The sequence below is a fragment of the Euleptes europaea genome, chromosome 4, assembly GCF_029931775.1.
Source record: "Euleptes europaea isolate rEulEur1 chromosome 4, rEulEur1.hap1, whole genome shotgun sequence".
NCBI classification, from domain to species: domain Eukaryota; kingdom Metazoa; phylum Chordata; class Lepidosauria; order Squamata; family Sphaerodactylidae; genus Euleptes; species Euleptes europaea.
In genome coordinates, this window is record NC_079315.1 from 32,090,665 (window position 1) to 32,114,261 (window position 23,597).

Sequence of the window (23,597 nt, forward strand, 5' to 3'; positions counted from 1 at the left end):
TTTGCTTCTAGAACAGGGTGCCCGACATTTTTGAGCTTGTGGGCACATTTGGAATTCTGACATGGCATGGTGGGCACAGCAACAAAATGGCTGCCACATGAGGTGGAGCCAGTCACAAAATGATTGCCATAGCTTAACTTCAGTAACACTGCAGATCCTTGTGCTGTGGTGGCAGCTGATGCCAAACCATCATTTAAAAAAAATCTGCACTGCCAATCAAATCTCCAATATTCAATCAGAAGCCTTGCTGGGCAAAACCCCTACTTGGCCCTGCCCACTTCCTAAAAACACTTGGTGAGCACCAGAAAAGGTGTCAGCAGGCACCATGGCACCCATGGGCACCATATTGGGGACCCCTGTTGTAGAAGGAGTCTTGATTTGAGCATACTGTTTGCCAGCAACAGCAGTTTTGGTCGTTATATTGCTCCAGTTAGATCATCAGCTCCTTATGCATCTTATTGGGCTTTGGCATATATGCATCCATAGGTCTTTTAACACTTGGTTTTGACATTGCTGATTTATCCATCTTCGGACATTTTTGTCTTTTTTTTAAGCCTGTGGTGTTACAACTGATGGGCTATGGATTCGAAAAGCCTTCTATTATTAACAAGGGAGTCAGAGTCATTTTCTATTTCCCAGCTTTCAGTGTTTTTTTTCAGGCCTTCATTCAATTGTAACAACTACTCTTGAATGTTGGACCACTCCCTTCTGTGTTTGAGCAAGTTATTTCCTCTGTTGAGAAGTCTGCTTGAATCTGCTGATTATTTCTCCTATTCAATTAACCAATGCAGTGAAACAGTTCCATGTGGAAGGCCATTTGTTTTTTAAGTTTTAAGCTTGTTTTAAGTTTAATTTTCAGAAGTTCCTTATCATGTTGGTTCAGTAAATCTTCTGAGAAACTATCGTCATAAAAGGGCTGAAATGCAATTCTCTGTTCATTGTTATAAAAACACCTTTGCCAGTAACTGTCAAGCCATTGCCTGAATGTGAAAATAATATCCTTCAGTTTCTTTTTCTTCAGCTCTTCTTGGTTCTGCAACTGTTCTTCCAACATCCTCAGTGTGTCAATAATAGAAAATTTGCTTGCAGTTCTTTCATGCTCTTGTAGCCATTGAAATCTGCCCCACAGAAGCTGCACTTTTTTTGTCAGCATCTCAAGGGTGACAGTCAAAGATTCTTTCCTGATCTGAACAGAAGAACAAGAAATTTAAGATCTTGAAGGTTCTTCTTTATAAGGCGACTATATTCTTCGTCATATCAGATTTCATTATCCTATGCTCTGCCTGGTGTATGTCCAGTTTCTTTATTATACTGTCTGGTTTCTCTTCTCAATTTAAAACATTCTTCCAGTCTCTGCTCCATTACTTTCAAGAGATTGTGAATACATTCTTCTATTTCTGTCAGCTCCAAGAAAGTGGGAACATTGACTGTAGGTCTGTGGTGCAGGGATGGTACAAAGCTCTACACACGACTCCTGATCTTGCTGCAGCCATCTCAGTTTCTCCAGTTTCTCTCTCTTTAATTTAGGAGCAGCTTCTAAAGCCAAGTAAAATTCTCCCTCAAGCTGAAAGATGGATAAGTGTTTGGCTGAAGTTCATTTCTGACTATATTCAACTGGTTCTTCTGTATTTCAATGTCATTTTCAATTATTTTCTTTCAAGTTGCTTTCTTCTTTAATAATTTCATTTAATAGAGTCTCAGTGTGGGCCTTAATAGTCTACATGTGCTTCAGCTGAACTTCTTTCTTAATGTTAATTTCATTCCATAAGTCTAGCAACTTTAGGGACAAACTACATGACTAATTATTTTTTAAAGAGTTGTGTCTGCATTCCCCAGCTTTTGGTGAGGCTAGACAGACCAGGATCTAAGAAGACACTAAACTGTCCAGTTACTTAGGTTACCAGTGTTTAGCTCAACAGAAAAGGGGGAGAAACCTTTAATAAGGTTATACTTAGGGTTGCCAAGTCTCCCCTTTCCTCGGATGGGACATATTTGGGGTGAAGCTGAGGCAGGGATTGTGTGCGTGCAGCCGCTCTGACGTGATCACGTCACTTCCCATTTACACACTTCCAGTTTACACCGTTTGAATGGTAAAAGGCCATTGCGATGTGGCGCTTCTGGGTGTAAACTGGAAATGATGTGATGATGTCAGCGTGGCTGCGCGTGCACGCAATCCCTGCTTTCAAGCTGGGCAATAGATTGGTGGGCAATTGCCCGCCAATAAAAGCGACCTGGCAACCCTAGTTACCGTATTTTTCTGGACATACACCAGGCTCCATAAGACGCACCTGACCATAAGACGCACCTAGTTTTTAGAGGAAGGAAAACAAGAAAAAATATTCTGCCGAATAAAGGCCCCCGTCCGGTTTCCAGGGAGTCCCTAGAAGCCGGGCGGGGGTCTTTAAACTGCTCTGCGCTGCCTGCCTAGGCAGCACAGAACAGTTTTACCTCCCCCCCCCCCACTTCCCAGTCCGAGGCTCAGCTGTTGGGTGGGGACCCGCTCGGCTTCTAGGGACTCCCTGGAAGCCAGGCGGGGGCGGGGGGGTCTTGAAAGGCCCCAGGTTCAATCTCCGGCATCTCCAGTTAAAGAGCCTGGGCAGGTAGGTGATGTGAAAGACCCTTGACTGAGACCCTGGAGAGCTGCTGCCGGTCTGAGTAGACAATACTGAATTGGATGGACCAAGGGGGGGGGGTCTGATTCATTAGAAAGCAGCTTCATGTGTTCATGTGTATTTTGGAGGGGGCTGTGAGCTCAGTGGCGGAGCCTCTGCTCAGCATGCAGGAGATCCCAGGTTCAATCCCCAGCTGCATCTCCAGTTAAAGGGACTAGGCAAGTAGGGGATGGGAAAGACCCTTGCCTGAGACCCTGGAAAGCCATGGGGAGGGGGCTGTGAGCTCAGTGGTGGAGCCTCTGCTGGGCATGCAGGAGGTCCCAGGTTCAATCCCCAGCGGCATCTCCAGTTAAAGGGACTAGGCAAGCAGGTGATGGGAAAGACCCTTGCCTGAGACCCTGGAAAGCCATGGGGAGGGGGCTGTGAGCTCAGTGGTGGAGCCTCTGCTGGGCATGCAGGAGGTCCCAGGTTCAATCCCTAGCGGCATCTCCAGTTAAAGGGACTAGGCAAGTAGGGGATGGGAAAGACCCTTTCTGCCTGAGAACCTGGAGAGCCATGGGGAGGGGGCTGTGAGCTCAGTGGTGGAGCCTCTACTGGGCATGCGGGAGGTCCCAGGTTCAATCCCTAGCGGCATCTCCAGTTAAAGGGACTAGGCAAGTAGGGGATGGGAAAGACCCTTTCTGCCTGAGACCCTGGAGAGCCATGGGGAGGGGGCTGCGAGCTCAGTGGTGGAGCCTCTGCTGGGCATGCAGGAGGTCCCAGGTTCAATCCCCAGCGGCATCTCCAGTTAAAGGGACTAGGCAAGTAGGGGATGGGAAAGACCCTTGCCTGAGACCCTGGGGAGCCGCTGCCGGTCTGAGTAGACCAATACTGACTTTTATAGACCGAGGGGTGGGTGTCTGGTTAAGCAGAAGGCAGCTTCCCGAGGAGGGTCCGTGGCTCAGTGGTAGAGCCTCTGCTTGGGCATAGCAGGAGGCCCCCGGTTCAGTCCCCGCGGGGTGCCTCCGCTCCCACCCGCCCCTGGCCCAGGCAAGCCCGGCGCTGCCAGGCCTCCACCTCCCCCCCCCACTCGCTGCACGGAGGCCGGGCGGGGCGCGCGGAGAGCGAGGCCGGATCCCGCCGCCGGGACGATCCGCCCGCCCCTCCCTCCTTCCCTTCCGCTCACCCAGCCTCCGTGCAGCGGGGATCGCTGAGGGGGAAGTGGGAGAGGGGAAAAAGGAAGGCCGGGGTGGGGGAATAGGCCTGAGGGGGAGACGCTGCCTTCGCCCGCGGGGAGGGAGGGGAAGCCGGGGCGGGGGGAGGGGAAGCCGGGGTGCGGGTCTGCTTACCTCCAGCGCCGGCCGCCCAGGAGCCCAGCAGCAGAAGCCGCCCCAGCACCACCATCTTTGTCCCCCGGCCCAGGCCTCCTTCTTGTGAGGACTGCCAGTAGGGGGGCGGTGGGGGTTTAAACCTCCCCCCGCGCTTCCCAGCCCTGAAGCGCCCCCTCCCAAGCTGAGCCCCCTCCCCCTCAGGCCTACCCCCCCCCACCCCTGGCCTTCCTTTTTCCCCTCTCCCACTTCCTCCTCAGCGATCCCCGCTGCACGGAGGCTGGGTGAGCGGAAGGGAAGGAGGGAGGGGCGGGCGGATCGTCCCGGCGGCGGGATCCGGCCTCGCTCTCCGCGCGCCCCGCCCGGCCTCCGTGCAGCGAGTGGGGGGGGAGGCGGAGGCCTGGCAGCGCCGGGCTTGCCTGGGCCAGGGGCGGGTGGGAGCGGAGGCACCCCGCGGGGACTGAACCGGGGGCCTCCTGCTATGCCCAAGCAGAGGCTCTGCCACTGAGCCACGGGCCCCTCCTCGGGAAGCTGCCTTCTGCTGAACCAGACCCCCCCTCGGTCTATCCAAGTCAGTACTGTCTACTCAGTACTGTTGTACTGAGTACAGTTCCTCAGTTCCTGAGGCTCAGGAACAGGAAGCGGGGGGAGGGGAGGTTAAACTGCTCTGCGCTGCCTAGGCAGGCAGCGCAGAGCAGTTTAAATACCCCGCCTCCCAGCTGGCCTTTCGGGCGGGGAACGCGGGCTGGCGGGAGGGGCGGGGTCCGCACATTCGCTCCATAAGACGCACCGACATTTCCCCTCACTTTTGAGGAGGAAAAAAGTGCGTCTTATGGAGCGAAAAATACGGTATACTCCTACAGAATGAAAAACAGGATCCAAAGCACTGCACCATTTTGTGGTTTTTTATTGTAAAATATGTAGCAGGTTTACAAGCATGGGTAGAAATACAGCAGACTCTTTGGCATCATTTCAGGCTCTCTGCCTTCCTCTCCCCAAAAAACCGACCTTTTCCTTCACTAAAGCAAAAATGTTGTGTCTTCTGAACTGGCAAAAACAACTTTGAGCCACAACGCCAGTTGTCACAAAAGAGCATCTTGACCCTATACACTATACACAGGTGTTTGTTCTTCAAAAATTCAGGCATAGTTCACCAAGCTGAATCAAGGTTAAGCTGAAGTGAGTCTGTCAGAGTTCAATCTGGAAATCCTTTGAGGCCTATCAAGCCCATATCTGCCACACCTGCCTGGCCTGCTTTTATTTCAGTCACAAAGCAGTGCAGGGAAGGTCACTTTTAAAGCCTGCAGGAGCCAATTTGACTCAGGACAATGGTATGGGGGAGGATGAGCCCCCCACCGCTTTTTTCCAAGCTGAAACAGCCCCTCGTGGGGAATTATTTGCATAACTTTTGAGCTGCACATGCTCAGAATACTCCACGTGCAGCCCCAAAGTTATGCAAATAGCTCCCCACTGAGGCCATTTCAGCTTAGGAAAAAGGCATGGGGGGAGGTGGGAGCCCTCCCCACACACACACATTGCTGTCCTGAGTCAAATCACTTCCTGCAGATTTTAGAAGCTATGTTTCCTGTAGCTGCTGTGTGGTTAGGGTTGCCAGGTCCCTCTTTGCCAGCAGTGGGAGGTTTTGAAGGTGGAGCCTGAGGAGGGCACGATTTGGGGAGGGGAGGGATTTCAATGTCATAGAGTCCAATTGCCAAAGCAACCATTTTCTCCAGATAAACTAATCTCTCTCGGCCTGAGATCAGTTGTAATAGCGGGAGATCTCCATCTACTACCTGGAGGTTGGCAACCTTATGTGTGGTTGAGGTGAAAGCATGTTGGGGATGTGAAATCTAGACTCAACTCATTACAAAATTGATTGTGCAGTTTGGCCCTTAACCAAAGCCTGGTTGACACTGTCGCTAATGATGTATCCAAGACCTCACTTTGGCATCCTAAAATGCAAAGTGGGGGGGGGGGGAGAGTGATGAATTAGCATAAGGACGCTATAGGGATAGCTGACCTGGAACAAACATGGAATTGAGAGAATGACTGAATTACAGCTTGTTTCTATGGATTAATTGTTAGACCCTCATCACTTGACATCCCACATCTAATTATCAGTTTAGTGTTACCTCAGTTTTGTGTCTGGAAATCATTTAGGCACCTTCTTGAACTCTGTGATAAACTGTGACATGAGATACCTGGGACTTTTCCTTCAGATCCATTCTGTCTTCAGCGTTTCCGTCAGTCCTCTTCACTTCACACTCAAGGGCAAAAATGGAAACTGGCTCACAGCTGTATATAAATGTAGGACTGGAGAGATGAGTATATGGGATAGGCCACTGTGAGGCTGTTCCCTCTCCAGCTCCGATGGCTTGCCCTCAGCCACCTTGCTGGGTATCTCTGGAAGGTCTCCCCAGGCCTCAGAATAGGGAAGGGGGTTATAAAATACTACAAAATAGTATACAAAATTCAATATGACCTTGTCAATCTGCATACCTTCACACCACAGAAGCAAATTAAAGTCTACAAGCAAGTGTTCAACTCAACCACTTCCAATCCCCTTCCCTGCACCGTAGGGTTGCCAGCTCTGAGTTGGGAAATACCTGGAGAGTTTGGGGAGTAGTGCCCGGGGAGGGTGGGGTTTAGGGAGGGGAGGGACTTTAACAGGGTATAATGCCATCTTCCAAAGCCATTTTCTCCAGGGGAGATAGAGGCAAACCTCCCACATCTTGATGATTCCTCTGTTTTGTGGATCCTGAAAGAAGTTGTGAACTGCACACTTCATTTACTGTAATGTTGAGTAACTACAGTTATTACTGTTTTATTTTAAATTTTCTTCCCCTCCTGAGAGTCTTTTTTGTTTTTTGGGGAGGGACCTTTTTATTTTATTTTATTTTATTCAGAAACTAAGACTGGTAACCACGGAGCCGAACCGTGAAGGTGTTCAAGATGGTTGCTCCAACTTGGAAAGAAAATGCTTGGTGAGGTATTTTACTGTAGCATCACTACAGAATTATGGGGCAAAATTATAAGCCATTTGCAGGGTTCCACAACAGCATGGGAAATATGCATAAAAAGTCTAAATGGTACAATGAAAGCAAATTACTGTAAAACATACTTGGCAATTGTATAAAGAAGTGTAGAGCACCATAATTTGAAAGGCCTCAAAGCTCCTAATGCACTCCTCCTGTGGCTTTTAATAATGGTGGCTTTTGTGGCAAAGATGTAGCTGTTAGGGGGGCCCTGAATTCTAGCTGTCTGAAATACAGTATATCTTGGGACAAATCGTGTGCTGCTGGTCACCTTATTTAAACAGCAATCAAACAAACCTCTTTCTCTCTCCCTCCCCATTTATGATTGTGTCTCCTCCTGGAATAGTGATATCATTAGTACTAATATATAGTCACTTGGCAGCAGAAGTAAGGCAGGATGATAAGAGACTGCTATGATCCTTTAAGGACGCTGAGCTCAATTTGACATGGCTTCTTCTAGAAGAAAATGTTGCTTTCTTCACAAATGGATCGCTGTTGTCTGCTTGTGATGTTCTTTTGTTTTCTCTCTGAAGAGAATTCCCTGTCAGTAAAAAGTACTGTCTTGGGGACTATGAAGTACATTCAGTTTTTTTCTTTCCCTCCCTTCCCTCCAAGTATCAATCTGAGAAAAGTCAGAACCTGTCTAAACATGCTCTTTTCACAGGATGTTGCTCAACATAATTCAGTTGCTATCCTTAGCAGAGTTTACAGCCTTCCAAGTTCACTAAGGTCAGTGGGCTTAGAAAGGTGTACCTCTGCTTTGGATGGCACTGCCAACAGATGCGCCAGATGCATCATTAGTAGTACATGTGGTGTGAGTTGCAGAGAAAATCGAACACTACTTGAAGAACAAGGAATGTGACACCCTTGTTACCACGTATATCCTTTGTCCGCGGATGCGTAATAACGAGAGCTGACACCAGAGCTGGGATAATCAAAAGGACCAACTTTATTTTTTATTGTTCAAGAGGGATCTGCAGCGCACACAACCAAAACATCCCCAATAACTGACTGCAGTGCGGGCCATCGCAGGGATGCAGAAGAGTCAGGCCTTTTCTTCTTTTTGCATCCCCATTCTTAGGGCAAGACCCACCCTGGCTCTGAGCTCTGAGCCGTCACGTGTGGTACGGCTCTTGCTCTTCCTTGCCAAGCCTTTTTAGTGCTCGAGGGGGGTGTGCCACGTCCAATCCACCCTAGCTGCGAGGTCTATAGGTAAAGGATAGCGGCACCCCTCAAGGAGTTCCTGTCCCAGGTCCCTGCCAGGCACCGAGGCCCCAGTCCTGGTCTGAGGGTTACTCCTTCATCTTCCAAACTGATGCCTCAGGGTGCTCACCGGAGTTGTACCATAATCATGAAACCACCTTTTCCCGCACTGCTCCCGCATACTACCTATCATTTTCAGAGTAGGGTAGGCAAAACAACAACAACAAAAAACCAGCTAGACGTGATAGCATACGGGCCTGCCTAAAACTCCTGGACTGGACCTGGCAACCCGCTATGCAGGCATTTGACTATGGTCCTGGCCGCGCGCCCACCCCAAACGATACGGGATGGTCGCTGCACGCTCCGTAGTGACGGACTCGGCCGCTCCCGTGAGTGCCGTGCAGCTAGCAGCTAGGAAACAGATGCAAGGGCAGCCTCCAGCGAACCTGAGAGAAGCCATGTTGCTGTGCAAACCCTGTTCCAGCCGCAGCCATGTCATAGAAAGCAGACAGTCACGTAGTCAATGCCAAACACCCCCCTCCCCATTGCAACATCCACAGCTAATGGGCAGTCAACAGCCATCCTGATAACAATGATGACTCGTTCGTCCAGCAATGCAGCAGCGTTCCCAAGGCATTTACAAGAGAATGCACCCATTGTTCCAGAGCATTAATCGCTTCAGCAAAAGATCTCCTGGTTCCTCCCGGGGTGCAAAAGCCATCGGAATCAGAATAGATTTCCAAATTCTCACTACCCCACCCTGGTAGCCACAGATTAGTTTCTTTGTCACCTTTTGTCACCTGGGAACCTAGGAGGGAGTGAAACCCCTCTCCCGCCCCCAGAAAAACAGTATATCTGGGGTGCCCCCAGCCCATTAAAAAACTCTCCTTAGGTCTTTCCTGGCACCTTTGCCGTTACTCTGTTGGTTTGGGTTTTGCGCAGCCCGACCATGCTCCCTCCCGCCTTGTTGGTCAAGTCCACGGGAACCCCTGCCCCCATCTCTGCTTTAACTTTCAATCTGTCTTAGTCTATGTGAGTTTGGACAACACCACATCTGGAAGGTAGATATTACCCCTCAACGAATCCTATTTGTGCTTGTACTCCTCTCTTTATTTTCCTAGCACTCTTTGTATGTTTGTATGCAACACTGATTTGATTGAAAACTACATAAATATTTATTTAAATCTGGAATCCATTGCTTCTGTCTTGATTTAAGGGTCACAGATATCGTCTCTGGTATACAAAGGTTGCGATACCGCTATAGAAATAAAAATAGCCATCTTGCTTGCTAATTCCCCAAGTTAAAGAGCAATTTGGCTAACCGACACCAATTGCGCTGGGGGGGGCAAAAAATTCCTACCCGGCCCCCAGACGGGCAGCCAGCTTGCACCTACTCTGAACTTGAGGGAGGGTGGGTGTCTCCTTTGTTCGCCTTCCAAAGAGGGAGGGTCTACGCGACCCAGTCAATAATATCCCTTCCCTTGGCTCTGTAAGCACTTGTCCCAACGACAACCAAAAGCCACACCAGGAGACGTAGTAGTCCAAAATAGTTGGTTTAATGGTATCACAGGCAAGCAGAGCTTAGAAGTCCAAAGACAGCAATGGGGGAAAATGGCATGCACTTGATAATATAAGAACATTGAAAAAAGCGTTCAGCAATACAGTCTCATGAGATTACTTCAAACAGTCTAGAGGCATCCCAGCTCCCACGGGCACCAGCTAGCTTCAAAGGGAACAGGAATGCAGTTTAAGGAAAACAGTCCTTGAACAATCCTTGGAGGAAAGTCTGTGAGAAAATGAAACTATTTGAGACACAGCAAGTAGGCCTGACAGGCTCCACCCCTCATCGCACATCAGACCTGACAATGCCCAGCGCTTTGCTCTCTTCTCGCGACCGCAGCCAAAATCCACCCCGCCCTCACTTCTTCGAAGGTGGGCTGGGGTGGTCTAAGTGAGACACAAACATTTTTAGCACTGTCCTGAACTGTTTCCGCAAATTGCCTCACTTCAATCCACTAATCCATTTCTTATTAAGTACTGCCCTACATTTTGTTTGCTTCTTGTATTTTGTCTTTAAAAAGCTGTCTTCGAACCTCCAAATTAAAAAAGAAACCTTTAGAAAAGCATATATATATGTGGTCTTCCATACAAGCGTTATGGGAGTGTAATTCTTTACTGCATTTTACTTCGCCAGGAGGGAATGAGAGAGTGAATGGAGCTGTCGATGTTATTGAGCCACTAACTTGACATCACATTCTACCATGAAATACAATATTGTTACCTTTCATAACGTCTTCTGTAATGATATAGTATCTAATTATAGTTTATGACATCATGCTGCAAATACATGGCTGTAAAAAGCCTGAAATTTACAGTCCTGCTTTGGACAGCTTTTTGTTACATTGTCAGATCCCACAGAAGCTTTGGGAGTGGTATTTTAAAACTCTGGCCACAGGAAGGTTTATACTGTTCATTTTCAAGACACCATTCCACAGGGGGTTGTGTAGTCAGAGATTGTTACTGGTCAAAGACTTCCTATGTACAATGTGGTTTTTAAAATCTCTTTGGTTATAAGCGTGCATTTGTATAATCAATGCTATTGCCTTGTTTAACCCTTCTGCAATAAAGATCTTGGAAGCAGCAGTTTATGTAAGGGGATATTGATACCTTGTTTACTGTCTAAGATAGCTTGAAAATGAGCCTTATTAAACAGTGGTTGGAAAGCATTCTGTGACAGGTTGGTTCTTTCCGAAGCTCAAAGGAATCATTCTAATCCTCTCTTCAGTCCTAGCTGTGCCTTTGGTGAGATGAAAATGATCTTTACTGAGGGGTTGGGGAAGTAGAGAATTGTCTGCCTTTGAAATGATTTCTCATTTCAGCTGCTTGAACTTGATCCAACCCTGTTTTGGTGGTTTATTGACATAGGACATTTGTATGTCACCCCTCCAAACCTGCTCCAGGCAGCTCACAACTAAAACAATAAAACAAAAACCTAGTCAATAAACAAGACATTAAAACCAATCACACAGTAAAACAAGTCAATAATACTAGCCAAGCAAGTTGAATAAATAAATTAAAACCGATCAGTAAAAAAACATGCCAATAAACCAAGTTAATTCAAAAAAGCTAGGGCATAAAAGTACATAACACAGACAGAGAATTCTAAAATGATTTTAATTAAACAGTCCTCAGGCTAGGAACAGACCATAAAACAGTTAAAAAACAATAGAACCCCTTATTTTAAAGCCAGTGTTTTGGCCTGGCACTTAAAAGAGAGTAATCTAAGTGCCAAGTGAGCCTCAAGGAGGAGGGCTTTCCACAGACTCTGCCCCAATAAAGTTATTAATTTTCTGTTCTACTTTTCTCCTCAGTGGGGCCCAAGGTGGCGTTCAACATCATTCTCTGCTCCTTCATTGTGTTTTTTTCCCGCAACAGTCATGTGAGGGTAGGTTAGGCTGATAGCATGAGTGGCCCAAGGTCACCCAACGGCAGAGTGGGGGTCTGCACTTGGATTTGTCAATTCGTAGCCCAACACTGTAACCACTACACCACTCTGGCTTTCCCTTTTGTTTCTCCCTTGTGCAAATTGAGCCTCTGAGTCTTTATTTTCATGTCATGTTCTGTTTCCCCACACTGATTTCCCCTATCAAATTCAGTGTTTTTCATTATTTTACTTGAGTCAGTAAATCGGTAAACCAGTATTGTATAGTATATGTGTATTGTGTATGTGAATTGAATGTATGGATACAAATGGTAAAATCATGTATAGATAGGGTTGCCAAAATCCTGGTGGTAGCTGGAGATCTGCTATTTCAACTGATCTCCAGGTAACAGAGATCAGTTCCCCTGGAGAAAATGGCCACTTTGGCAATTGAACTCTATGGCCTTGAAGTCCCTCCCCTCTCCAAACCCTGCCCTCTTCAGGCTCCACCCCCAAATCTCTAGGTATTTCCCAACCCGGAGCTGGCAACCTTATGTATAGAAACTATACAGCGTGCTTCACAATAAAAATGAACCTATGTTTGTGCTGATGCTAGAGTATATGTGGTGAAATGAAACTTGAAGTGAAATAAAAATTCATCATGACCAAGAAGTGATTACTACAGTATTTACTGAAATGCAACACTGGTGTGGCCTCTGGCCTCACATGATGTGGGAGTTGGTGTCCACGGTCCGTAAAAGGAAGACACCAAGACTTGCCCAGGGGTGTGACTGAGAGCCTTGTTCACTTGGACAATGAGAAGAGACAGACTGGTGCAGATTCAGAACCAGCGTGGTGTAGTGGCTAGAGCATCGGACTAGGATCTGCAAGGCCTCACGGACACAGAAACTTGCTGGGTGACCCTGGGACAGTCACACTCTCAGCCTAACCTACCTCATAGGGTTGTCGAGAGGATAAAATGGAGTCAAGGAGAATTATGTAAGCTGCTTTTGGTCTCTGGTGAGTAGAAAGGTGAAGTAGAAGTGAAGTAAATAATAAAATAAAATACCCCACCACTTTGTAACAGGCACTTGGAGCTTCCCATCGACCCATCCTTTGATCAGCTCAGTATTGCATTAGCTGGTCACTTTGGAGCTGAACAAAACTGTTTTGGTGCTTCTTAGATTGGCATGGTTTATATTGTTGATCTTGGGCTGGTTACTTTAAAGAGACTTCTTCAGTTTGGTTAGCTCCTAGCGTACACCCTCAGGTATCTTAGTTTGGGGGGGGGTGTCTCAAAGCAGTCTCTCATGGCCGACCAGGTGCATGGGGATTTGAAGGGGGACTTATGACGCACCCCCCCTTTCAACCACTTCAATATCCCACTCAGCCCGACCGTATATGCTGAGGGAAAAGCGTTGGCCTGAGTATATTTGTGAGGAGATTATTTTCCTTCTCCTCCAGTCCCACACCCATATTTACCTCAGAGAGAAATATGACACAAGAGGCTTTTAAACATCCAAATAGGGAAGTTTATTGAACAGAACTCACAGAGATTGATTTTCAAGGAAAAGGCAGAATTGGAGGGAAAATTCAGAGTCAGATTTATATACCCAAGATTACTTCAGAGAAATAGCTTAAGATATTTTCTTTACTCAAGTTCCTTTCATTCTTAGTTTCAAGCTTAGTTCAGTCCCTCAGAACTGTTACTCAGCTTCAGACTCTCAGACTCTGTCCCCAGCCTAGCTCTCTCTGACTACCCCACCTCAGTGGCTGTAATCCTCCACACCTCCCTATTCCGGAATAGCTCTACCTCAGAGACTAATTCCCCTTTGTGACCTGAGAATGGGCCCTCTGTAACCCAATTCTCCCTCCTGTCACTACCACAGGTTGTGTGTGTTTCAATAGCTTCGGCTTTAGCAGAACCCTTCAGGTTCACAGAGTACAGTCTGTCTTCTGCTCAGTCTCGCTACCACAGCCTCGCTACAATCTTTCACAGCCTCCTCTCAGGCTGGGTCCCAAGCTTCGACTACTTTCACAGCCTCCTCTCAGGCTGGGTCCCAAGCTTCGAATGCTTTCTGTCTCTCAGAGCTCAGGGTGTGAGCTCTCTGGCTCCGCCCACTCTTGGTCTGTCAGCTCTTGCTGCAGATTAACCCCTTATCCATCACAACTGGCTTGCTGCTGAGCCTCCAATGGTTGAACTGTAATGTTGACCAGCATAGGGTTAGGGAAGTGGGAGTTAGCTCCTCTTGGCATATTGTTTGGTGCTGGGTGACCTTGGGCTAGTCACAGTTCTCTCAGAACTCTCTCCGCCCCACCTTCCTCACAAGGTATCTGTTGTGAGGAGGGGAAGGGAAGGCGAGTGTAAGTCGCTTTGAGACTACTTAAAAGGTAGAAAAAGCAGGGTATAAAAATCAACACTTCTTTTTCTTCTTCTGAGATAGGAGAAGCAAGGTGCTGCAGTTTGCTGGACTGAGCTATGACCCAGGGTGGGATTGCCCATACAGCTGGCTTCCTTTGGGTAACCCAGTAAACTGCACTACAATGGGAAGTTATTAATATAGGTCCTGGTTAACTAAATAAATCCAACTGAACCAAGGTTATATGGCTGGTATCTTAATTTGGAGGGGTAGCAGTCCAACATGCCCTCCTGCTACTCCCAGCTCATTGTAAGCTCAAGACTGCTCAGGATTAGTTTTACCACTTAATCTGGTGGAGACTGGATTTAGGCTGTTTTTTTTTATGACAACACACCCATCTTTTATCATCACACAATTGTGTGCCATATGCAAGTTGCTCTGTCTGCAAGAAACAGATGTGTGTGTGTTTTAAACTAAAACTTGGTGGCATAAAAGAATTTCATACTCTCTGAAGTATTTTATTCTGTGACAACTGTGTTAGTTGTCCCCTTGGGGACCTGTAGTCAGTTCTGATTGATGATAAAAAAAAAAAAACATCTGAGCAAAGGAAAATTGTGAATCTCTAATGAATGCCAGATCGAGCTGTTAAGATTTTGAACATGCAGAAAATGGTCGCTGTTGAGTAGTATTTCTGCCTCCTCTTTCCCTTGAACAAAGGAGGCCTGTGATAGGAAGCAAATAACTTTATCCTGTACGGTTAAAATAACAACCAAACCTTCCTTAAGGGGCAAAGAAGAATCGGGATATTTACTCTTCTCTCTCTTCTTTAAAAAAAAAAGTCTGCCCACTTTAACTGGTAAATCAGTGTTAGGGGGACCTTATGTTCAATACCATGTCACAGTGTATTTTGGTTCTTTGGACCAAGTGTGGATATGTGAGAAACAATTGGCTGTTTTCATTTCAGAGCCCCAGAAAGATGGAACTGATTTTTTTTTTTTCGGATTCCCGAAAACCCCCTTAAAAAACCAATGCCAGTATGGGGATTTGGGAATATTTGGGCATTTTGAAAATTTTTGGGTCCAGTATACCTGAATCTGAATGTCCCCCCCCTTTTCTTTTTTGCACACCCCTACTTGCATGTCAAAAATATTAATTTACCACGTAAGCAGCAATGGAAGTAAACAGGCAGCCCAATCCTAAGGGGGGGGGGAGTAGATACATAACAGCCTCAGGGGCTTCCCGGCCAGAAAATATATGTAATAAATGAGATAAAATACAAAAAACTGTGAAACTCCTCCATGGAGTTTCAGAGGGCTACGCCAGTTATTTTGCTGGTGTAGCAATGCTGCAGTATAGAGGAGCGTTCTCTAAAGGCAGCTTTGCCCCCAGGAATGCCCCCAGGACACCGGCATGAGGAGTTTTGCCAGGATTACGCCACCAGGGAGGCAGCACCGGCAGCCAAGCCCGCACTACTATATCATTCTTGGGCCGGCTTAAGTACCCCCGTGCTGGCTTAGGGGCCACTTATCACAGTGGAAAGTGGCACAGATGCCAGTACAGGGTCATGCCTGTTCCTATGCTGCTTTGGCGCCCCCCCTTAGGATGCATAGTAAATTAAGACCTGCAGCCATATGCGATAGATTCCTTTGAGTACAAACTAAGAGGGAAGAGCATATTTCAGCGAGCAAATTAATGGTTTTAGTGAGGCATTTCAAAGACTGGCAGAAGTAAATGACAACATTTTATGTAATATTTAGCTCGCAGCTCATCCATTATTCCTTTATAAGATCCTGAAAATAAGGGTTGCTTTGCCTGTTACCTGGAGTGGTATAGTTACCATTGCTTTAGTATCTACTATTCTCACAAGGAATGGGTGTCACTGATGTACTATGTAAACATACAAGTACAGCCGAACCTTGTAGATCTATAGAGGCCATGGAAATCCACCAGACTCTACATGTTGTTCTGCTGGTATAGGCAGTTATTGCGAAATTTCTATTGTATCAGCCTTATTCCAGCAGGAAAATAAATCAGATGGGTATGTAAGTGAGGCAGATGTGGGGAGTGGAAACTGCTGAAATGTGTGTTAGAATTCACATTCGAGTACATTTGTATGTCAGCATTGCATCACACTCTATAGTATCAGTATTCCAGTGTGCATTCCCATTCACATCTAGGCATGCCTAACTATGCATCGCTACAGTTGAATTGTCTAAAGTATAATGCCAAATAAACAAGAAAAAACATTCTTAAAGGCTGCATCTGGCATTTCCCAGAATGCTGCATGCACATTTTTTTTGCTGCTTGTCTCCTGATTTCAGATTGTGCATATGCTCGTACATCAAGGCATGACTACAAAATGGAGTCGAAGTTGTAACACACCCAGTAATACTGAACATGTCTTCATGCAGGCAAAAATGTCAGTCACTGCTGTAATGATCACTATTTCTTGGGGGTGGGTGAAGCACAAGAACTTGCATGCATATAAACTGTTTGGACTATTAAAAGATACATTTGGACTTCTGGTAGATACCTGAAGGCAGGGAAGGTAACACAGAAAAGCTTACTAAAATGAACAAATGTTGCATATCATTTCCAAACCAGCATGGGAATATTCTCAGAAGGGGTAGCAACATAATAATAATAGCTAATTAAAATTAACTTTTATGGCCTAAACAGTTTCATTTCTGCAAGGTAGCTTAGTTTTTCTGACTCTTGTCTAGGGGGAAAACCCTACCCTAAACATATCCCAATGTGTTTTTTTCTGTATTTGCCTATAGTAGCCAAAGCCCAGAACAGTGGTCGGCAAACAGTGGCTCCCGAGCCGCATGCGGCTCTTCGGCCCCTTGAGTGTGGCTCTGGAAACGTTTCTGAGGAGGAGGAAGAGGCGCGCGGGGCCCCCCCCACCAAAAGTCAACCACGAAACCTCTCCTCACCACCCCATTTTGGGTTTATTCCCCCCCCACAAGAGGGGCGGTGTATGAGGTAAAGCGCCGCCCCCTCCTCCTCCTCCCCCTCCTCCCCCCTTTCCCTCCCCTCACAGTGCGGCTGGGTTTTGAATGCAGCGCTCGAGGGCCGGCAGCGCCAAGGCGGGCGGCAGCAGCCAATCAGCAGGCGGGATTTTTCATGCTTGTTTTGGCGTGCGGAGGAGGCTGAGGCTGAGGCGCTGAGGAGGGGCGGACTGGCGAACGGCAGGCCAGCCGGGGAGGGAAGGAAGGAAGGAGCCCAGGAGGCGGCGAGGAGGAGGAGGAGGAGGTCGGGGCCCGGGTGGGGGAAGTAATGTTTGATTCAAAACTCTGCATGGGGGGTTATTGGCCATTTATGAATGGAAGGTTTTGCCTTGGATTTGCCACTCAGATGCACGTTTTCCCCATCCAGATTCTCAAAACTCTGCATGGGGGGTGTTGTGCGCTCTCAGGTACGGCTGCACCTTCCAGAGGAGCTTCTCCTGTTGGGGCCCCGCCTATCCTGGCCAACTCCCCTCTCCTCACCTGCTCTCTCCCTCGTCCGCCAACTGTTTCCCGATGGTTGCTGGGGTTGGAGCCGTGCTGAACCGCCTGCCACTCTGGCACATCCCTCTCCCAGCGCGCTTCCCCCTCTGCCGGCCAGCTGATGGGCGGGCTGTTTGGCCTCTCCCCGGGGACCCGGCTGGATGGCCAGCCTGGGGACCAGGGAACGTCACGGCCGCTGCGGCACCCCGTCGGATGGTCATGGTCCGCCGGGGCCAGTTCTCCCGCTCGCCAGCTGACGAGCGGGCCTGTCGATGGTTGTGGGGGCTTCTGGCCCGCCCCCCGTACGCTGGGAGGAGGCTCTAGCCGGCTGCCGTTCGCCGCCTCTCCTGACTGCTCTTCTGGTTAGTGGAGGCTCGAGGGCTCTTCCCTCTTCCCCTGGGGTCGGGGTTGGTCCTGACGGCCCGGGGAGCCCAGGCGGGAGGGTGACCCAGGACAGGGGTTTATTGGCCATTTATGAATGGGAGGTTTTGCCTTGGATTTGCCACTCAGATGCACATTTTCTCCATCCAGATTCTCAAAACTCAACAGTAAGCCCCCCTGCAGAGTTTTGAGAATGCACCTAGAGAGCGGCAAATCCAAGGCAAAACCTCCCGTGCATGAATGGTTGTTAAAAGACGTTGAGGAAAGGGGGGGATGAATTATCCAAGTCAGCGTGTGTATTATTAAGTTTATTAAGTTAATAAACACTGTACCTACCTATATAGTTTAAGTTTAAGAAATTTGGCTCTCAAAAGAAATCTCTATCGTTGTACTGTTGATATTTGGCTCTGTTGACTGGCCCAAGGTCACCCAGCAGGCTTCATATGGAGGAGTGGGGAAACCAACCCGTCCACCAGATAAGAGTCCGCTGCTCATGTGGAGGAGTGGGGAATCAAACCCGGTCTTCCGCTCTTAATCACTATACCATACTTAGGGTGATGTTCTCCCTAAGCTGGATATGTGTGTGTGTATAAAGTGCCGTCAAGTCACAGCCGACTTAAGGCGACCCCTATTTGTGGTTTTCATGGCAAGAGACTAACAGAGGTAGTTTGCCAGTGCCTTCCTCTGCACAGCAACCCTGGTATTCCTTGGTGGTCTCCCATCCAAATACTAACCAGGGCTGACCCTGCTTAGCTTCCGAGATCTGACGAGATCAGCCTAGCCTGGGCCATCCAGGTCAGGGCAAGCTGGATATAGTGGCAGATTTTTGAGGCACTTCTGTTAAGATGACTCCTATAAACTGTAGTTATAGATCACTTAATATAATGTGATGTCCCAGTGCCCTGTTAAAGGATAAAGAAAGAAGGACAAAGTTAACCAGCTCCAGGTCCTCAGTATGCAGCCACTTATGGGGTTGTGATATAAACATACAAGTTCATTGAGATGGAATACGGTTATAAAATGTATTTTTGATTCATATGTTGATTTCCCTCTCTATGAATCTTCTTCCCAAAAGCCTTGGTGTTGAATGCAAATTGCATGCTCTCAGACCTGTTCCAGGTGAAATATCTAAAAGCCCTTTTGACCTAATACGCTGCTTGATGTATCCACATCCTTAAGAGCCCGGCATACAACAGAAGGTGAGACAGTGAAGCCAGGTTTTAACATATAAGAAGTTAAGAAATTTACAGGGAGCTTGACTGTACTAGAAGGGCTTTTAGATATTTCTTACTGCCCATTATGATATGATGGTATTATTAGGATGTGTGATAAGTTATAATTTTATACTGACCACTGAGGAAGGCCTTTTGAGGCCGAAACTCGTCTGGTCCTTTTTGGATCTCATATTGGTCAATGAAAGATTGTGCATCACAGTTGTACATGTTTGTATATATTGAATGTGTTAGTTTTTGTCTTTACTAGGAGTTTTATGCTTTTAATCTATATGTGCACCTTATTAAAAATTTATACAGTTAAAAAAAGTCATATGCTCAGTCTGAGACATCTGTTGATGGAAAGGCAGAAAACTCTCTTATCCTTAAATAGAAATCTCAGATTTTGTGATGTCTGTGCCTATTTTTGTGGTCTGTACCTTTGGGGAGAGGCTGTGGCTCAATGGTAGAGCATCTGCTTTGCATGTAGATAGTCTCAGATTCAGTACTTGGCATCTGCAGTTAAAAAGGACTAGGCAATAAGTGATGTGAAGGACCTCTTCCTAACACCCTGGAGAGCTTCTGTCAGTCTGAATAGACAATACTGACCTTAATGGACTGATGGTCTGATTCACTATAAGGCAGTTTCATGTGTTCATAGTTCTCCGTTAGTGTAAAATTATTTATCCAATATGAACACAGCACACAGAATCCACCAGGACCTTTTGGGTAAATTTATCTCACTACTGTAAGAGAAACTAATCTTTTTTCATGATTGAGCCTTGTGAAAACATTGTTGTTCTGAAGAAGCCAATTCTCCTACTTTGGATTGTTCACTGGAGAGCTGGATTTTGGTGTCTCACTGGCCATTTGTACTTGTCTGTTTCCATTGACTTCACGCCGATTAGACTAAGCTGCTCTTTGAATACTTGGTGAATTGCCCGCCCTCGTAGTGCACGTCTTCAAGCCCACTGTAGAATTCTTATTCCCACCTGGTGAACAAATGAGAGTGTGGACAGCTTTATGAATTTCAATTGAATAATTTGTGTAAGTGTGTGCTCGTTAATGTGACAAAGTGTTTTCACATTCTGCATCTAAATATATCTTCAGGGAAAATGAGGTGAGAAAAAATGCATATGGCCATTTTGCTTCTCACTTCCTTGGGCACTTTATTTTCTGTAGTTGGGTGGCAGGGAAAAGTTGATGGTATGCTAATAAGTCTTTCAGTTTTACTGTGCTTGAATTCTTGCCAAGACATCTATCCCTTGCTACATGGTGTTGTTGTTATAATAGTATGATTGAAGGAGCATCCAATTTGATGAATATTTTGAACACTATTTGGAACCATATCATAGCGGTGCTGATGCCATAAGGAGTAGTGCTGATGCCAACAAAGTAGAGAATAAGATAGGTGTGATATAATGATTTGAGGAAATTAAGGGACTTTTGAGACAAACTGTGTTTTTTTGTGACAAATAGGGATGATTCCAATGAATGTATGATTCTAGCCTTCACTGTCTCACCCTGTGATTTTTAATAGTATTTTGGATGATATGATAATATATCGGTATTCTATCGGAACAGCAGGGGGGAAAATGTGGCGAGGGGGCACAGAGAAGGAGCAGACCATGGCCGCCTCCATCTCTGTCTCCAATATTACTCTGCTTCTTTTAAAATCTAGGGTTTGGGGAAAGACATCAAAATGGTTCTGGGAAGTCTGCTAGAAGGAAGCTGAGGTTCTGGAAGAGATTCGTTACCAGTATTAGTTTGAGCTGTTTGTCAAAGGATAACAGAGGGAGCTCTAAATCCTTTTGTCTCACTGACCCCTTGTCTTACTTACACCCTATTCCTAACCTTTTGGCGGCCGGGGACAATGTGGCTGCAGTGCTGCGGCAGCACCTCCAGACCCATAGCAGTCAGCTCATGGGTCTGGAGGTGCTGCGGCAGCACCGCAGCCACATTGTCCCCGGCCGCCGAAAGGTTAGGAATAGGCTGTAAGTAAGGCTTTAAAAAGCCTTTTAAAAAGGCTTTAAAAAGCCTTTCAGAGGCTTTTAAAATTTTTAAATGGGGCAAAATGCCCCATTTAGAACAGCAATCCTGTGCCTGCAAAAAAGCAGGGGCGGCAACGCTGTTCATCCCACTGCTGTGCTGCACTGAAAGGGGGCATGAAGCCCCCAGCATGCCCCAGGAATGTCCCTGGGATGCCGACGCAGGGCTTCGCACTGGTGGGACACCAGTGGAAGGCCCAGCTGGTGTCCCTAGGTGGCACTGCCAGGGTAGAGTTGGGAGACCAGCATCCGACTCCCCCCGCTGGCATTGGGGCTACTCTGCGTGGCGTACGTGGTGTTGGTGTGGGGGCCCCCAATGCTGGTGCAGCCTCTTCCTGGCCTCCAGAGGACTCAGGAATGGGCTGTTAGCCTTACAGTCGGATCAGGAGAAAGTTGCACAGTTGGGCTGGAATTAGTTTACAGTTAATCAAAATAACAGAAGTTGTAGGGTGGGGATATCCCCTCCAGCTCATTTCCCCTAAGAAATTGCTATTATCCTGTTTATGAAAACAAGGTTTTTCTGCAAATGGAGGTTCCTCCAGGTTTATAGAACCCTAAATGGTAGCCATTCTGCAGAATTTACCTGTTAAGAGCAATTTCATTTCTTGCAAAAGTAGACTTGCAGATAAGTCCACAGTGACAATCCCACCTAACCCCCACATGTATATTACTAGTCATTTGTCTCCTAAAAAGAAGAGAAGCTCATGTTTTGCAAATCTTCTCTTTGTATGGTAACCTGGAGACAATATTTGTTTGCCACTGGTGACTAGAAAAAAGGATTATTTATATACCTGGATTTCTATTATATTAGCCCATAAATGCTGCTTCGGCACAACACCTGAGAATCTGAGCAATATTCTGTTAAACAAAACTCTAGACACATATGTTCCATTGTTACTGTGTAGTGTGTGGTAGAAAAGAGCAAGAGTCCAGTAGCACCTTAAAGTCTAACAAAATTTCTGGCAGGGTATGAGGTTTCGTGAGCTACAGCTTACTTCTTCAGATGGTGTGTGGTTCATTTATACTTCAATATTTATTTCCCACTGTACTTTCTGTAGGAAATCCTGTAGCTGTTTGTATTGTTTTTCTTCTTCAAAAGTGCTGGAGTGCCCTTCACAGAAGCCATAATGTCATCGGATTCACCATTAATCATTTATTTTTTATATATTTCAATAGCTGATGCACAGGTGTATATCTAAACAAACAGCTTGCAAAGTAAATACCTCACTGCATAATTAGTGTATTGTCTGATCATTTACGACCACATTTAAATCCAGAATATAATGGTTTCTGCTAGCCATTAGCCTTCTTTGCCAGGGTACAAGAGGCTCTTATAATTCAAGCAAGAAATTCAGGTGTTCATTCAGGGAAAATTGATAGTTGGTGAGGAATCAAGGATACCTTTCTGCTTAATGGCTATTTTGCTCTTATCGTATGTTTCACGTTCCTCTTAATTGTGTAGAAGGTTCTTCATTTTGCTAATGGGAGTTGCTGAAGGGAGATCTAAGCAACATAGTTATGGTTGATGAGATCGTTGTTGTTGTTGTTGTTGTTGTTTTAGCCCATGAAGCATGCCACTTGCTTGAGTTTTTGTTCTGTATTTAATGAGGAAGTGAGAGGGGAACTCTTGGAAAATTCTTATAACCCCTTTCCTGTTAAAGTCTCCCAAGCCAGTCATTCTTACTCTGCTTGGCAACTCCTTCATTGAAAGCTAAGATCGCACAAAAGGATCACACTTAAGCAAAATCAAGTACTGGCTGCAGCGAGCCATTGAATGCTGGGAAACTTGTATAAGACATACACTGTAGAAACGAGTGGAATCACACTCCAAGGCAGAGTATTTGCAAATAGGTTTCTGCAGTGCACTGCAGAAAGTTTTGGCAGCATCGGCACCGGATGAGCCGCAACATGGAAAGGTAACAATCTAGCAAGGGAATTGTCAGGCTAGGGTAGAACAAAAGAAAAATTTAAAATTCCACTCAGCTATGAAACTAGCTAGGTGACTTTGAGCTACCTGTTACCTCTGAGCCTAACCTTTCTCATGGGGTTGTTATGAGAATAAAACAGGGGTGGGGCAGGAAAACCATGTACCTGCTTTATTTTCTTCAGGAATAGTTGGACACAAATGTAATTAGATAAAAGAGAACTGCAATTTACGCCACCCATTCATTGTGCTGGTTATTTGCAAGCTGAGCTGATCCTTGCTCTGTTCCAAAAGTGCCTGCACCCCTATTTGGCACCTCAGCTTCAGCCTGAATGCCACTTTGGTTGGATTTTGGCAGCATCCCTTATAATTAGTGTTGGAAACCCAAATAATTTTGAGCGACAGTAAATCCCTTCATTAGGGGGTAATAACTAGGAGAGAGAATACACAAATCACATTGTTTTCTCAGACATGATTATTTAAATAATAATAACCATTTGTTTGATTTCCCCCTTGTGTTTATTAACTTTGTGGTTAGCTGCCTTGAGAACCTCTCGAGTTGACTGTCAGGATGAAATGCTAGAATTCAGAAAGGAATTAAAAA

The 23,597-nt window shown here is 46.4% G+C and overlaps 1 pseudogene; it reads right to left on the bottom strand.

The window, feature by feature from the left end:
• Positions 1 to 430: 430 nt before the first annotated feature.
• Positions 431 to 19,252, bottom strand: LOC130476955 (protein regulator of cytokinesis 1-like; annotated as a pseudogene).
• Between the last annotated feature and the right edge of the window lie 4,345 nt (positions 19,253 to 23,597).